Genomic DNA, 18,579 nt, shown 5'->3' with positions numbered 1-18,579 from the left:
TATTTGAGCCGAAAGTAAATTTTTACCAAGTTTTAGTATTGTTTTTTTTTAGAGTTTTATTTTTTGTAAAAAAACTGTGAATTCGAATTTTTTTTAAATTTTACCAAATGTTGAAAACAATATTTCTTATAAGATAAAATTAGTTTGAAGAAAATATTTAAAATTTTTGAAGAGATATTTGAGTCGAAAATCAATTTTTACCAACTTTTATACATTTTTTTTTCAGGTTTTTATTTTTTGTAAAAAAACTGTCAATTCGATTTTTTTTAAAATTTGTCCTAATGTTGAAAACAATATTTCTTATAAGAAAAAAATAGTTAGAACCTATTATCTTAAATTTTTTAAAAGATATTTGAGTCGAAAATCATTTTTTACGAACTTTTGTTAATTTTTTTTTTCGGTTTTTAATTTTTTGTACAAAAACTGTCAAATCGATTTTTTTCAAACTTTAACTGAATGTTGACAACAAGATGTTTTGAAAGATAAAAGTAAAGAAAAGTCAATATCTCAAAATTTTGAAAAGATATTTGAGTCGAAAATCAATTTTTTCCAACTTTTATACATTTTTTTTTAGGTTTTTAATTTTTGTAATAAAAACTGTCAATTCAATTTTTCTCAAAATTTTATCAGATGTCAAAAACATTATTCTTCGTTGCATACAATTGTTTTAGAGATGAAATCGTATTTCAGTCGTAAAATTTTGGAGGTGACAAATTTTTTTTTTCAGTTTTATTGATTTTTAAAAAAAACCTTTATATTGATTTTGTTCAAAAAATATACCTGTTTGGTATCACGTTACAATATATTATATAAAATTTAATTCAAGTCTCTAGCGCTTTTGGTTCGTAAGATATTTAGGGTTAACCAAAATTTGCACCTTTTTTTCAAACTGCTATGGTGAAAAAACCACCCACGCAATTTTCGTGAGAGCCCTTTCTGCATCTTTCTGCCTTATTATCTGCATAACAAAGTTTATTTGAAGTCGATATCTCTTCTGGTTCTTGAGCTATTGACGACGAAAAAAACGTCGCGAACGTACGGACGTACAAACGTACGTACAGACGCACGCACAGACATCTTTCTAAAAATCTTTTATTTCGACTCTAGGGACCTTGAAACGTCGAGAAATGTCAAAATTTTCAATTTGACAAATCGGACCCATTACAATAACTTCCTATGGGAAGTTAAAAATATAAAAATTTCAAGACGGACTAGTAACTTGCTAATTTTGGGCTTCTGATCTTGTAATTTTGATCGCAGCAGTCGGATTTGAAATTCATATTTAAAACAAAAAAAAGAATAGGTAACTAAAAACAAATTTCAGCAAATTTTTTTGTTTTTTCAACGACAGCCATGGTAGGCCTGTAGGCAACCACAATCAGTCGAATACCGAGAAAAGACGGAAAATGCATAATTTTTTAGTTGTATTTAGGGACAAATTCCATTTTTTATTCCATTGTACTCGTATAAATTTACATACAATATCACGAAGACTAGAGAGAGTGACGATTGAAAAAGAAACAGTTTTTGTTCAATTCATGCAAACTTTTAAACGAAAGAGTGAACTTAATTTGCAGTTGTTTTTAGTGCGTGAGTTTTACTATATTTTGTTTTTATAGATAAATCTTTCGAATGGATCGCTGTCGTAAGTCTGAAAAAGCAAATGAATGCTCCGCAAAAGCACCCGAATCTGCCGAAGAATCACCAACTGACAGGTATGTCCAAACAAAATCATAATTTACCTAAAATCGTAATCCCCGGTTTTAGTTTGAGGGTTTGCCTAGAACAAGTTCCACGGTGATCAATGCTACAGAAAAGAAATCAATTAAAAGGACGTACAACGAATCAAATTTGAATTTTTGATTTGCTGAGACAATTTTCCTAAGTGACAACAAACCTCGACAACAGCGTAATGTTTCCAGCAAAAAAGAAAAGTCACTTTGCAGGGATTCATCCATATTGCAAAAGCAAACCGACTGATTTCTTCAAAAGAAAGTATGCTGAACTTACTAAATCTCAAACCAGTATTACATATCACTCAAAGACAGTGAACGAAAATCGGTTGATGGCGTCCAACTAGGTAAGTTTCCTAAGAGTGCAAACTGGTGAATTTTATACCATTGCTGAAAACTTAATAAAGCCATGTGTTAAAGACATTGTTCAATGTTTGTTGAATGAAAAGGCCCAAACAATAAGTTGAAACCGTTCCTTTGTAAAATAACACAATATGGAGACTTGGCGGAGAATTTGAAAGCTACTTTACTTTTACGAATATAGGTCACAAAATTTGCGCTGCAATTGGATGAGTGCACGGATGTTGCAGGATTTACTATTTTTATAGTATTTGTGCGCTACCAATATCTACAGACCTTTTAAGAAGATCTGCTTTTTTGCAAGCTGTTGCCAACTACCTCAACTGGTGCTGAATTTTTTTATTTGATTGACAAATTGTAAATGACGTAAAAAACGTCCGGTGCCGTCGAAAGAATAAAGCAAATTGTTAAAGGATGCATCAGTAGCCGTTACATTCTACACCGCCATTCCCTCGCAATGACAAAAATGCCGGTCTCCCTTAAAAAGGTATTGGACAAAAGCGTGAAAATAATCAACTTTATTAAATCACGGCCAAAGGATACCATTTTTAAAGTATTGTGTGATTACATGGGTAGTCTACATAAGTCTTTACATCTTCACCTGGAACTAAGGTGGCGGAAAAGCACTGACGCGGTTTTCGAAATGGAGCTGAAATTAGAACCTTCCTCATTGACAAAAAATTATAATGCATATAGTATAATTATGTAATTATTTATTTAGTTAAGTTGACATTGTTTTTGCGTTTTTCGTTGTAGGCACTGTTCCCTGAATTCAATAAAATAAACGAAATTTGAAAAAAAAAGTTTGCTACATGTAACTACGAAAAATGGCATATGCGCATCGAAGTGCTCCCCGTGAAATGTCTATCGCAAAAAGTGCTCCGCGAGTAAAAAAGATTGGGAACCGCTGCTCTAATCAATTAGAAAATGCTCCATCCATACTATTACGGAAATCAATAAGATATACCGATTTCAAAGAAGTTCGCAGGGTTGTCGTAGTGATCATTTTATAAGGCATGATTTTCTCAAATAATGTCGGTAGGGTTACCAACTATTTATTTTCATTTTATGAACAGAATCATATAAAAAAAGAAAAATTGTATGTAACCTAATTTTTTTAAACAACGCCATGAGGTAAGTATGTGCATTTTTTTAAGAATTCCCCGAAAGACTTAATCTCTTTTAACGCAAAAACTATTTGTCTGATGGCCAAGATTGCCGAATTTGCTCTTACCCTGTTTTTACTTTCTTTTTTGATTATGATTTATGGCTTTGATTTTATTTTCATTAAAACAATTGTAGACAGTTAGATCTGCTGCAGAAAATATATCCACACTTTTCTTAACAGCAGTTCGTCTTATTTCTTATAAAATCGTAAATTTTTAAGCTATTTTAAATAAAACAAAAACACCGCACGTAAAATATACCAACTCAAGTATATTGCACTAATGAAATTCTCTTAAAGGACACACAAATTTTTTGGCAATTAAAAATCAAAGTTTCAATTAAATAATGCCCCTTTCTTTTTGAAAATTAACCAAGTAATATTGGTATGGCTGCATTTTAAGCTAAGTTTTTTAAGGTAAGACATAATTATTTAAGCAGAAAAAAACCGCCACAACACCTTTTTCCTTTAACAGAGAAAAGGTATTATATTTCCATCAACGAATAAATACTGTAGTTCAAAAGCAAATGTGTGTCTATTTTAACCAAAGCTAGAAGTGAGATAAATTACGATAAGTTCCCTCACAGAAAAAGAGAAAAAACAGGTCATGCTGGGATGTACGTTAAAATAGAACTCACGGGTTTGGCTTTTATTTCTGTGGTAATTCCTTAAGTTAAGTTCCAAGCACCTGTGTGTTTGAAAAAGCTCTGCCATAAGTTGGACAGTGTCTAGTTTGATATCACATCACATTAATATAACATGTGATTAAAGTCGCTAACGTTATTGTTCGTGAGATATTTTGGGTCAACCAAAATGTTCCCTTTTTTAAATTGCTATAGTAAAAAACACCTTTTCAATTTCTCCGAATGTCCTTTCTGCACCTTTCTGTATTATTATTTATTTAAAGACGATGAAAATGGCACGTACTATTATACGAACACAGGCATCCCTCCAATTTAAATTTCATTCTTTGTACCTTCGAAAAATGTCAATATTTTCCAGTACGACAAATCGGACCGATTAAAATAACTTCCTATAGAAAGTTTATAACTTGAACTCATAAATACTGAAAGCATATAAAGATGAGCGATGAAATTCACGTAATTTAGAGTAATTAAATTAGTGGAACCTTTGCTATTTTCGAAATCGAATACTACGCAATTTATGCACTAAAGTGCATAGTATTTCATCAGTTTTCAATTACGATTAATCTACCTTTAAATTGTAATAAACTTACACATATTATTCCACAAAAAATAAAAGCATCAACTTTCGTATGAAATGATTGTGAAGACTTCTTAATATTGCACGAATAGGATTTTGTCATTCTCATTCCTTAAATGTTTCGCTGTTCAAACATAAAAACCTTCCTTTCAATAAATCAAGTTCTCAATAGAAAACAAAAATATTTCATAACTTTTCAAACAATAGTTTCTTTTTTAGCATTTATTGTATTCCTTTGACAAAAGCATATTACATTTAAACGCCTGATTAAATTTCAAAGGGTGAAATAAATGCAATTTTTTAAATCAATGGAATTCATTCAGACAGACAAATACCATTCATTTGACACGGCTCTAGATCTATGTATAAGAATTGCAATATAAGTTCAGTTAAAAAATATATTAAGATATGTCTTAAAGCTAAGACCTATCAAATGGCACCAACCAACGGGGAAAACAAAATTTAACATACCCTCTGATTTTTCCGATATGTCTTATGTATCTATGTATCTATGCACCTTGTATCTATGTATATCAATATTTGTTTCTTAAATTTGAAATATGTATACGAAAATATCAAAAATCGGTTAACCCAATATAGAAGAAGTTCCCAAAGTGTACACCGTGTTGCCTTGGTGCAGCGATGCCGTGAGTCGATTCTCTATCTTTATTCCAAACTATAATTATTCATGTAGCTTAATTTGTAAAATTTATTTCATAAGTTGATATTTTTGTTTTGTTGCAAGAATTTTATTCTTCAGCAGTTGAAAACGATTTTCAATACGATAACAATATCGAGAAACTAAGGATATTTCAAAAAATAGCTAGTGTCGTCATTACGGGGGCTTTCGACCCTGCCAAACAGATATCATAAATGTTATTTTGCACATTTTACCAGTAGACCTACACTTTAAATAGTTATCGTGCAGCGCGCTAAGGCTTAAAGAATCAAACTGTTGGTTCATCAGACACTATGGGCAAGGATCGGCCCATTCAAGCGTGAACCATATTTTCAAAAAAAAAAAAAAATTGGAAATCTTTTTCCGATGTCCCTTTAAATTATGATTTTTTTTTACTTTTTTATATAATTTTATTAGTCTATTTTTGACTACCTACCTAAAATATAAAAGAAATCAAAATTGATCAATCTATAAGCAGCCTTAAATATTTGTGCACAATAATTTTTGTTTTTACGAAAACTTGTTGAATTTTAAATTTAGATTCCTTGCCTCCATGTTATGAGGTATAGACCTTTCAATTAAAGTTCACATTTCGAAATTATCTTCAAAATTGTCTGACTAAATCGAATTTCAAAAAATTCTATCTTGACGGTGATAGATCGATTTATTTAAAAGAAAAATGTCAAAAATAAACCGTTCCAGACAATCCGGAGTTTAAACGAGACGAACAGCAGTTTATATCTATACATGTTGATTGATGATAATTAATACTTCAAATAAATAAAAAGGCTGGGATGCGACGCACACTGATATCTTCCCATCCCGTTTGTATTTTTGTCTTGCTTATAAGATTGGTTATGTTGAAAAAGTTGTTAGTTGAATTATTCTTACAAATTTTAAAATAACCAACAATATTTTTTATATAAAGAAATAGTTAACTTTGAATGAATATATACTTTTTGTTAAAAAGATTTTAAGTCCACAAAATTTGTTTAGCAATTTTAGTAGCATTCCTTAAATTATTACATATTGGATGAATGAAATTAATTTGTGAGATATCAAGAACCGAACATCAATTTTTACCAAACTTGTGTACTATTTCCGGTAGATTTTATTTTTTTTATGAAAAAATGAACTGTTGGATTTTTATAAAAAACTACTGAATACCGAAAAAAAACTTTTCTTTGAAAAAAAAAGTTTGAAGTTGAAGTTTTTAATTTTTGACAAGCTATTTGAGTCGAAAGTATATTTTTACCATGTTTTAGTACCTACTGTTTTATGTTAGGTTTTTATTTTTTGTAAAAAAAACTGTCGATTAGAATTTTTCTCAAAACTTTACTGAATGTTGACAACAATATTTTTCTAAAGATAAAAGTAGTTTAAAGACAATATTTCCAATTTTTGAAAAGATATTAGAGTCGAAATTCAATTTTTACCATCTTTGAGTTATTTTTTTTTTGGTTTTTATTTTTTATAAAAAAAACTGTCAATTCGATTTTTCTCAAAATTTTACCAGATGTTAAAAACTTGATTTTTCGTTGCACAAAACTGTTTTGGAGATAAAACTATTTTGTATTCGTAAAATTTTCGTGGTAAAACATTTTTTTTTAGTTTTTTTTGATTTATAAAAAAACGTTATTTGGATTTTTCCAAAAAATATATTAGTTTGGTATCACGTTACAATATATAATATTAAATTTAATTTATTCTCTTGCGTTTTTGGTTCGTAAGATATTTAGGGCTAACCAACATTTTCAGCACGCACACAGACATCTTTCTAAAAATCTTTTATTTCGACTCTAGGACCTTGAAACGTAGAGAAATGTCAAAATTTTCAATTTGACAAATCGGACCCATTACAATAACTTCCTATGGGAAGTTAAAAATCTTAATACGGGAGGTCATACACAGTGGTGGCCATTTTTGTAATTATAATATAATAATACATTTTCAACAAAATAATGAGGAAGAACAGTTGTCAATAAAATTTGAAAAAAAAAACAATCAAGAATCAACGGAAATGAAAATATTCAATTTTTATATGTCTGGCAGATGCCAAGTACTGTCATGCAAGGAATCTTGGGTTCAATCCCTGCCTGCGCCACCTTAATTTAAAAAAAAATAATTTTCGCGGGTACTGCCTCTTGCGAGGAATTGACAAATCCTTCAAGAGTAATTCTTGTCATGAAAAAGTGCTTTCTCAAACTAGCCGTTCGGATTCGGCATAAAATTGTAGGTCCCCTCCATTCCTGACAACTTTACTCGCACACTGTGTATAGTTTTTTTTAATACAAAAATGTTAATAAGAGTAAAGTTGTTTATTTTTATAGGTAAACGAAGTACTTTCCAGAAAAATAAATGTATGGCACCAAAAAACGTACTTTAAGGGGCCCGTTATAGCTATCAGTAAAATCCATCAGTAAAATTTGAAATAGGAGGAATCTGATTTGTTTTACTGATGAGCGTTTATAGCAATCAATAAATTTACGTCTTTAAATTAAATGTCGATCATAACATCGAGCTTCGCTCTTCACAATTTTGTTTTACTGTTGCTTTCATCAGTAAACATTTTAATGATGTGATCGGAACAGTAAAAAACAACAACAGTAAAACGAAATGAAATTTTTTGTTGGCAGTCAACTGTTCAGTGATATAAAATTTCATCATTAAAAAAATTAAAATGGATTTATAAATTAAAGAAAACTTTAAATGCATTTCTTTTTGGAAAAAATGCTTGAATATAGGATTCATCTTATTGCATCAAAATTTTACTGTTTGATTTTGCTGATAGCTATAACCGGTCCCTAAGGTAAAAGATTCTTTTTCTAGGCACACTATACGAATATGAAATGCTTTACCAACTTAATATTTTTTTAGACATTACAATGTACAGACCATTGACCATCGGTATCTACTCCCTAATCATGTCCTTCCTTCCTAATTGCTCGCACTGTGTCTTGTCAATATAAGGGTATTCATAACCACTTTAGTGGACTCACAATATATACAAAAAAACAAAAATGATCAAACAAACTCAATTTACATTAACTTTCACAACGTTTCGGCAGGGATTGTTGCCCTCTTCAGGGGAATCAAACAAAATATTAAACATTGATTGTCAAAACATTTATGTAAATTATTAATATAATTATAACTTCGATGAATGAAGTTAAGTCTGTATTGAATAGAGCACAAATTTTATTTGTAATTTGAGAAAACACTTTTCAAGAGGATTTGTCACAGGCAGAGGCAAGGATTGAACAAAAGACCTGTAGCATGACAGCCCTATGCACTAACCATCACGTACTACTACTACTAATGGCCCAATTACTGAGATTTTTAAAAACCTAATTGTTGAAGTTCATGAAGGTATACAATTTCCCTAAGCCTTAAATTCATGTTTGCTTAATTCGTCTAGGATTTGATTATCAGATATTCACTAGCCGCCCTCCTGGAGCCTGTAGAAAAATACTATAGTTGAGAATCAGCTGATGCTAAGAATTTGGAAAGATCATTTTGACAAGCTGCTTAATGGCGATGGAGCCGACGATCCCTCCAACGAGCAGCCCCGGCAAATCCATTTCGTTGATGGTCTGAAGTTCCACCCACCCGACCTGAATTAGTTCAGAGTTGTCACCACAAGGATGAATTCGAACAAAGCTGCCGATGATGACGGTTTACATGCGAAGGTTTACAAGCACGCGGGAGCTGATCTGAAAAGGAGCATGCACTAACTCATAACTAAAATCTGGTGGGAAGAAAGCCTGCCCGACTAGTGGAATTTAAGCACTAACTGTCCGATCGATAAGAAAGGTGAAAGGCTTTCTCTGCGTCAAATACAGACACCAATTAAACATCGACTACAAGATCCTGTCTAGCGTATTATATGAACGCCTGAAGCCATTCACAAATAAACTGATTATAAGTCTGGCTTCAGGAATGGAAAATCTACCATCGACCCAATTTTCACTCGCGATGCAATGTAATGTAGCTGCTTCAAAATTATTCTTGAGAAGGTGTTGCGAAACACCAATGGCACCATCTTTCAAAAATCCACACAATGCAGATGACTTCGATATATGTAATGGGAAGAATCAAACGAGGGGCTTTTTCCGGCATTGAGTCTGAAGCGAACAAAATGAGTCTTGTGATTAACGAAGTATTTACTATCACTTCCCATCGATTCACATCGTAGACTCGGTCAGAACGTAACTATTGATAGGTATAACTTCGAGGTGGCAAATGCATTAATCTATATGGGTACTGCTGTTAACTGTGCAAATGACGTCAGCGCTAAAGTCAAACATAAAATTACTCTTGATTATCGCTGTTTTTTTTGCCTAAGTAAGTAATTGAGGAATAAGGCCCTATCGCCAAGTACCAGGGAGAGACTTTACAAAACCTTGATCGTCCTAGTCTTATTATGCGGTGCAGAAGCATGGACTCTTTCCCAGGTGGATGAAGGGTATCTTGATAACTTCGATAGGAAGGATCTACGTAGAACGGTTTGTGTCGGCAGGCAAAATAATATTTGGTGTAGACGATATTATCACGAACTTCACGAGCTGTACAGGGTCTTGCCACTGTTTATAAAAAAATGTGTTGAACGATTAAGATGGCTGAGGCATGTAAAGCGAATGAACGTCGAATCTCGAACCCGTAGGTTACTAAACGCTAAGCCTGAGAGAACCAGAAGCAGAGGCAGATCTCATCTCTGGTGGAATAATCAAGTTGAGACCGACACACACCGGCTTGGTATTCGAAACATAAGACAGAAAGATAGAGATCGAGTAAGCTGGCGGGATCTATTACTTGAAGCCCAGGTGAACATAGCCCTGTAGCGACAACTAAAGTAATGTAAGTAAATCATGCTTCATTGACGTTTACTATAAAACATTGTAAAATCACAATATAACATTGTTAAGTCTCCAATGAAACTCCATACCAGTAATGACTGCTTTTTAAAAATTAATTTTGTACTAAAAAATCATGAAATTAGTTAATACGTGAATTCTTTTAAATGAGAGTGTCGTTAATTTTATGGTTATTTTATATATTATTTATATATAGTTATAAAAATGATCAAATACCTAAATGGAATTAAAATGCTCAAAGAGTAAATAAAGATGTAATTATTTTAAATTTGTAAATATTATTGTTAAATTTTGTATGTATGTATATTATAAAAATACTTACCGTGAGAACATAAACAAATTATTAATTATGGACCGAAATTTGAATTTTTTAACAACAAAAACAACGGGATCAACAAATTAACTTCGATTGCTTTTTTTCTACTTGAACTACTCCTATGATTTTTGATTATTACTTTAAGAAAAGAATTAGAGTTCCTCTACATTTATATAAGTGTATATTCTAACAAACAAATTTAACGATATTTAAATTTAAAAATAACTAAGTAAGCATCGGAAAAGTTCACTTAAAACTTATACACATTTAACTTTTGATTTAATGATTAAAAATTGGAATTAAAAAATAATATTCGTTGATATACTAATGATCTATTTTGCTTTTAATATTTTTTTTTTTTAATATATTAATAGATTTAGATAAGATTAACAAGAACACATTCTTTTTAATTTTAATTTATTTTTACTACTTTTTCTGTTTAAAATTGTGTGTCTGTTTTCTTTTTCTTTGTTTATATATTATAATGTGTGACATTAGTTATATATTTTTTTTAATTCACTTTTTCTTCGATTTTTGTTGTTTTAATTTAAATTCTTTGCCTTTTTTATGTGTTTTACGCGTTATTTCGATGAGTTATTGAAATAAATATTTCTAGCTCCGGGGTAGTGAGAACATTTTATTTTGTTGGTTTGCGTGTTTATTTTGTCAACAATTTTGTTTATTAGGTAGATTCGTTGTCACGATGTGCTCTTCGTTTGGTTTATAACAAGATCTTCAATGCATTCTTTTAAAAATCTGAAAGATGAAAGAATATTTTGTTTTAATTAAAATGGTAATTTTGATGTTATACGTGGGAAAAATATATGCAAATAATAATTAATGAAATTTTTTATAATAGGCCGACAAAAATCAAAAAGAAAGTCCTTTAGATTTTTGTGAACAAAATTTATTAGTTATTTGAATTTAGAGTATTTCTTTGAAGTTGAAATGTTTGAAAAATCAATGCACAACCTTTTAGTAATTCCTTTAAATAAATCACTTTATACATATTTGTTAGTTTATTTTTTACTTAAGGTACTGCTATTAATTTATTTATCCTTTCTGGGACTAAATGTGTTTTTACATTTTTTAAATCATATGAATTTTAACTGAACCAGGAAAAGTAAGTTTTTTTTTGTGTATGTGAATTTGATGATGGTAAAACAAAGTAATACAGAAAAATAAATCGGTAATACGCATTTTGTTTTGCTTTAAGCCAATAAATGAAATCAAAGAAGGTTTTAAAATAATGAGTTCGTATATTTAAAGGTTCTATTTATTATGAACTCTTTTTACATAACAAAAATTAAATAATTTCTTTTAAATTTTCTTTTGGATCCACTTTGACAGTAGTTATGACAATACAATTGAAGTAAAGGATTACACATTTTGCTGATTTAAAAGTATAGGGCTGGAACTCGATATCTGTCAAACTAAGTTGTTTAACCACTTTTTTTTTTAAGTTGAAAGTCAGACATTCACAAGTCGATAGCTCAACTATCGCACAACACATACAAATTATTAAAACCTTCTACAAAAATATCTGCCACAGCCACATAGCTATCGTGTTTTAAGAGGAGATCATGGTTTAAATAATCGTCCAACTACGCAAGCACTTGGCAAAATTGTGAAGACATTTGAAGATAATGGATTGCTTACAGATATTTTAAAAACTGTGAAACATAGTTTCCCTCGTACATCGTAGATACGTCGATTGGGTGCTTGAACAACAGGTTGACAACGTTGCCATTTTGTTGGTCTACGCGAAAGACCGTGTTTATGTAGATAAATCTTGAGCTTTATTATTATTATTTATTTATTTATTTCATTTCATTTTGTATAATAAATAAAGAATGTAAATTTAAATATAATAAAATGAAAAAATGAAAATAAAATAATGACATTCTGTATTCAATTTACAAAGAAATTAAAATAGTGTTGAATGCCACTTCAATTAATAAACTTAATTAAAATTAATGGGTGGGGTGATACTTAATATTAGAGAAAGTTTTATTCGAATCCTTTTGAGAATACACAGAAAAAAAAGATGTTATTACAATAATGAAAATAAAACTACTTTGTTACACAAAATGAAATACATTTCATAGAGAAAATAAAGAACACATCATAAAACTAAACCAGAGTACCAGAAACAATTAGTTCCAAGTTTAAATAATCAAAATCTAAAACCCATAGTTTTAAATGACTTGCAAACATACCAGGAGCAGTAACTGTTCTCAAAGAAAGTGGAAGCTTGTTAAATAACCGAAACGATGAAATAGAATACAAAAAATTGAAACGCAGTTGTACGGAATGTGGGTACGGTAAAGATGTTCGTAGAGTTTCCACCTAAACTATAATTTGAAATTAAACGGAAATTACGATTACCAGACATCATAAAAAGGATTTAAGCACTAAGACAATACAAATGACGCACTGGAAAAATTTTCAGGTCATAAAAAAGAGGAAAACTCGAATATCTATTTGGTGTACGGCGAATTTTTCTAATAACATATTTGTGCAAAACTAACAAAGGCTGAATTTTGTTGAAGTAGATACCACTCCAACAAAAATTCCATATTGTAACTTAGACTTTAAAATGCCATAGTAAATAGTTTTTAAAAGCTCAGTTGAAACTTAATTTTGCAAAAAGTAAAGTACTTTCCCAAGTTATCCGTGTGAATTGAGAATTTCATTTTGAAATCAATTACAAGGCCTAAGTATTTAAAATCATTCACTTTTTCTATTGAAAAACAATTGGATTAGTTTTGGTTAGTATAAGTTAGACAAGTCTTGGTCCCGGTTAAAAAGTTACAGTTAGAAATCTTGAAATTTTGATATTCTGGGGCATGGTACTGAAAATCAACTTCAAAGTTTTGGAAGGATGATAAGCTGAACAACATTAGCTTCGTTTTAGAACTAATAACCAAATTAAGTCCGAAACATGACGCATTATAGATACACAGCGCTGCACATATTGCAAGGACAGAGAGAGAAATCTGATGGTCGATCCTGCAGGCATACTGGAGCGATGGAAATTGTGCTTTAATAAATTGTTAAACGCTTAGCTCAAGAAAAAGCCCACAGAAGCCCGGGATTCGATGGCATGCCAGTCAAGGTGTTTCAACATGGCGATCGAGCAATTCATGAACTTATAGTTCACCTATGGTAACATGACGAAATGCCAGAAGACTGGCAAAAAGATATTATATGTAACATACACAAGAAAGTAGATGTCACAACGTGCAACACCTATAGAGATACTCTATATCCTACAAGATCGGATAGCCCCATACGCAAAACTATCATAGGACAATAACAGTGAGGCTCCACACAGGCAAATCATTTATGCAGGCGGGTGAAATATGTCTAGAATTTAATATTGCAACATAATATTTGTTAATAGACTCTAAGGCCGCCTCCATAGCATAGCCAGGGTAGAACAATACAAAGTCATGAGAGAATTCGGAATCTCAAATAAATCGGCAAGACTTTGTAGGTTGACCATGAAAATAGCAGGAGTGCTGTCAAGACCAAGCAGCATCTACAATGGATTTCGACAAGGGGTTGGTTTGGACTGCCTTGTCTTCAATCTCGCGTTGAAGAAAGCAATCCGTGACTCTTGGACGCCAACAAGGGAGAGCATCGTCACAAGGTCCAGTTTATGCAATCGACATCAAAATCATAGGGATAACCGCTTCAGGTTGTATTAGTGAAGGAAAAACATACTACACGGTGGCACCGATTGCGAGAAGAGCAATTAGTCAAACAATCAAAGTAGCTGAGCATAAATTTGAAGTAGTTCAAACCTTCAAATACCTTGGGTCAATAGAAGCAATCGATAACAACTTAGATACAAAAAAATACGCGGGCGGTTGCTCAAAGCCAACAGAGCCTACATTCAGTCTGTCAAAAATCTTTTTGAATCTAATGTCTAAACTCCTTCTGTACAGGAAAATGATTCTGCCAGTACTCACATATGGATCATAGATCTCATAGCACACCGACCTTTTAGGCACATATGAGGAGGGACGATTCCGAAGACTCTATAATCATAAACAGTATGCAACCTAACTCGCAGTTGATCTTGTGAAAAAAGTTAAACACGGTAGACTTCGGTGGGCTGAACACTTAGCTCATATGAGCGAAGCTCGGAACCAGCTCGGAAAGTCCTTTGTAGTACGTTTTATGGTAGGCGACAGCATGGCAGACCATGCTTACCCTGGAGAAAAGGCGTAGACCCGGACATCTGAACCGTTGGTTCTGTGTTTTGCTTTAAATTGAACTTAACGAACTGATGAAAGCATATTTTGACAAATTGTGAATCCTTTGGAAAAGTGTTTAATCTAAAGAAATATGGATGGAAACAGAATTGTATTAATTTACTCGTTTTTTCAAATTCTGATCAACTTTATTAGTCTACAAATTAACAAATTAAAGTTTTGTGTATTAGCTCTTGTCATACATTTTTTAAAATAAGCGCACTTAAGGGGAAAATACTACCCTTATTATGTAGACACATATACGCACTATTAAAGGGAGACAGGAATTAAGAGGAGGTGCGGGTGAACATTGGTTTTGAATTTATTGCAATGGCTGGGAAAGACAGAGTGTGGAAAGCATTCCACATTCGCTTAGTACGGCTAAAGAACGAATCTCTATACTTGACATTACGACTGAAGTTGGGCTCGAGGGTATATTGATTAGCATTCCTAGAAGCGCGAGTAGTACGGTTGAACTGTTTAAGGGTGAAATGCAGCAGGCTATTTTTACTATTATTATTACTTACCATACGATGATTTTCAAGCGAAGTAAAAGAGCATTTATCAATTTAAATGCTCTACGTTCAATACTTCCAACAGGCTTGCAGTTGCAGTTGCAGGAGCACCAGCCCAGATAAGGGAGTTATACCTAAGCTTTGAACGTACATATATAATACTTGTAGATAACAGCTAGATCAGAGGGGGAAAACAATTTCTTGCATCGCCTTAGAAAACCCAAATATTGAGGCATTTTTCGCGTACGTGATCGTCCCACAAAATGTGAATAGTGAGACACATAACGAGAATATCGAGATGTTAAGTCTCCTCGATGCAAGTCCCATCTATGGATAGTGGCAAGCGAGGTATATCTTGCTTTAACGATACAAGACAGCATTGGGGTTTTCGAAGCATTAAATTCCACGCGGATTTTTATTCACCCTTGTACAATGCTATTTAGGTCAGAATTTACGAGCTTAATATATTCTGTCGTTGCAGTTCCACATCCGAAGAAGCAGGATGTGAATCTGAAAACGAATATGAAAAGCTAAGAGGACTATGAACAGCGAAACAATGTATTGGATTAGAAGTCGCATACGTGAGATCATTAATAAAAATGAGAAAGAGTGTTGGAGATAGAACAGAGTCCTGGGGCACACCAATATTTGTTTTGTGGTTTTCAGACTTAAATCCATTCAATACAACTTGTTTTGAACGATTCGAAAGGTAATTAACTTATTATTCCAATGAAGGAAGGATTCATGAAAAACAAAAGCACGCATTTTTGATAAGAGAGCCTTATTCCAAACCCTATCAAAGCTTTTGAAATATCAGGTGCGATAATCTTGCTTTCTCCAAAGCGATGTAAAGATTTGCTCCACTGTTCGGTGAGATGGACAAATGCGGTTTTCCAGATGAAAAAGCTCACGCAGTGGTTTTGACAGCGTTAAAGAACACCTCTTTAGGACAACAGCGGGGATATCATCCGGACCAGCGGATTTATGTGTGTTTAGATCCCTAAGGACTCACTAACTCGCTCAAGTACGGACGGAGTCATAACACTGGCAGCGTTGAATTGGGGTCGAACTGCCTAGCAATGAGATTGGCTTTCCTAAAGAGCTAACAAAAGGCGTGTAATTGAGAACGAGCGTAGGAACCGAAGAAGAGGAAGAATTCCTTTTCTTTTAGGTGGTTTCTGAGATTATGTTGTTCCACTCATCCAGATTGTCTTTCTTAAGGTCATTTGTATTAAAAATTTGGTGCTTCCTTATGTTTCTGCCAAACAGTAGTCACAGATTTTCGATTAAATTCATATCTGGTGACTGTGCTTGCGGTTTCATTTAATGAAAAACATCGAAATCGAAAACAATTTTAATACAAATATAATACATTTTAATTTAAAATTATCAATTATGTACACAGTTTTGTCGATAATTCCATCGAAAAATTCTATATTACCAACTCTTGCGTACATTCTAAACTATACCGCTGCCGACACTGTGCTCCACTGAAGACTTAATATTTTCTTTTTGAGCTCTGTATTAGGCTCTGTTAGGAATACCATCAACTCCAAAAATATTAGATTAGGACTCGTCCGAGAAAATAACAGAGCTTCAGAAGTAAGAGTGGAACCGCAGTCAATGCTGAGGATATGGAAGGGCCACTTCTGCAGACTGTATAACGGCGACGACGAACCAAATTCCGCTGTCAGACAGGACGATCCTTTCAACATAGACGACGATAGCCAACAATCCCGTTCTCCCGACTTAGACGAAGTAAAAATTGCCATATCTAAGCAGAAGTCTAATAAAGCCGCTGGAGTGGATGGCTTGAATGCCGAGCACTTTAAAGCAGCTGGAGATAAGTTGGTTAGGATCATGCACCAACATATCTGTAAGATATGGTCGGAAAAAAGTATGCCCGATGAATGGAACCTCAGTATTGTATGCCTGATCCTGAAAAAGGAGACCCTCTAATATGTACCAACTTATCAGCCTACTAAACATCGCCTATAAAATGTTTTCTGCCGTAATATGTGAACGTCTAAAGCCCATCGTCAATAACCTGATAGGTCCTTATCAGTGTGGTTTTAGACCAGGAAAGTCCACAGTCTATCAACTATTCACATTACGGCAGATCCTGCAAAAAACCCAAGAACACCAAATCGACACACACCATATTTTCATCGATTTCAATTCCGCATATGACAGCATCTACAGGGAAGAGCTGTATAGAGCCATGTCTGGTTTTGGCATCTCTGCCGAACTCGTACGTTTGTGCAGAATGACCATTGAGAATTCACGCTACTCGATAAAGGTTGGAAACAACTTAACAGCACCTTTCGATGTCAAAAAGAGTTTTAGACAAGGTGATGCACTGTCATGCGATATTTTTAACATCGTACTAGAAAGAATAGTGCAGAGCTCACACGTCAACACTAGATGCACTATCTTTCAAAAGTTTGTCCAATTACTAGCATATGCTGATGACATTGACATAATCGGAAGAACTCAGCGTGATTTCAATGGGGCTTTTGTGAGTATTGAGGCAGAGGCGGCAAAAATGGGTTTAGCGGTTAATGAGGGCAAAACAAAGTACATACTGTCGTCAAGAAAGGACATACAACACCGACGTCTTGGTCAAAACGTCACCATCGACAGACGTAACTTTGAGGTAGTCAGGGATTTCGTCTACCTATGCTCCGCTTTAAACGCAGAAAACAACACCAGTGCTGAGATCAAACGAAGATTAACGCTTTGGGCTTAGAAAGCAATTGAGTGCTTCTCAAAGAACCAAAGTGTCGCTATTTAAAACCCTTATCATCCCCGTCCTGCTATACGGTACAAAAGCGGATGAAAGCACCTTGGGTCTGTTCGAGAGAAAAGTTCTTCACGTGATCTACGGTCCCGTATGCATCGAAGGGGAGTAAAGGGGAAGATGGAACGACGAGCTGTACAGCGACGTTGACTTAGCCAGAAGAGTAAAAGTCCAACGACTAAAATGGCTGGGTCACGAAGAGCGCATGGAAACCAGTGCTCCGGCCCGGAAAGTCTTCGAATTCACTTCCACAGGACAGCGAATAGAGAAAGGCCGCGGATCATGTGGCGCGCACAAGTGGAAAGTGACCTCACCCAACATGGAGCGCGAAACTGGAGACATCTAGCTAGGGACCGAGCTAGATGGAGAAGTTTGTTGAGTGAGGTCCTAGTCCACACAGGAATGTAGCGCCACCTTAAGTAAGTAAGTAAGTTCAGAAGTTAGAGTTCTCAGAAAGATGTTCCTTGGCGAAGCTAAGACGACTTTGCTATTTTTTTATTTATAAAAGACTTTTTTCGACCTACTCGCCCATTAAGATCAAGGTTAAGAAGCATGTGGCATGTCTTTGGAGGTAATAACATTGGGTTTCGCTGCACTTTCCGTATTATCTTGGGTACAACTGCTGGAGTGAATATTTTATTCGACGCACGT

At 33.4% G+C, this 18,579-nt stretch overlaps 1 protein-coding gene across 2 annotated transcripts in view; it reads right to left on the bottom strand.

Annotated features, from left to right (window-relative positions):
* Positions 1-18,579, bottom strand: part of LOC129954255 (axin) — a 68,582-nt gene that overhangs the window by 47,820 nt on the left and 2,183 nt on the right. For both annotated transcript variants that reach the window (XM_056068043.1, XM_056068044.1), the window contains exon 2: positions 10,358-11,107. The gene's annotated coding sequence lies outside the window, so the exon portion shown is untranslated. The remainder of the gene's footprint in view (positions 1-10,357; positions 11,108-18,579) is intronic.

Source organism: Eupeodes corollae, chromosome 1 (assembly GCF_945859685.1).
Source record: "Eupeodes corollae chromosome 1, idEupCoro1.1, whole genome shotgun sequence".
NCBI classification, from domain to species: domain Eukaryota; kingdom Metazoa; phylum Arthropoda; class Insecta; order Diptera; family Syrphidae; genus Eupeodes; species Eupeodes corollae.
The sequence above is the reverse complement of the archived record's forward strand: the minus strand, read 5'-3'. Positions and strand labels throughout refer to the sequence as shown.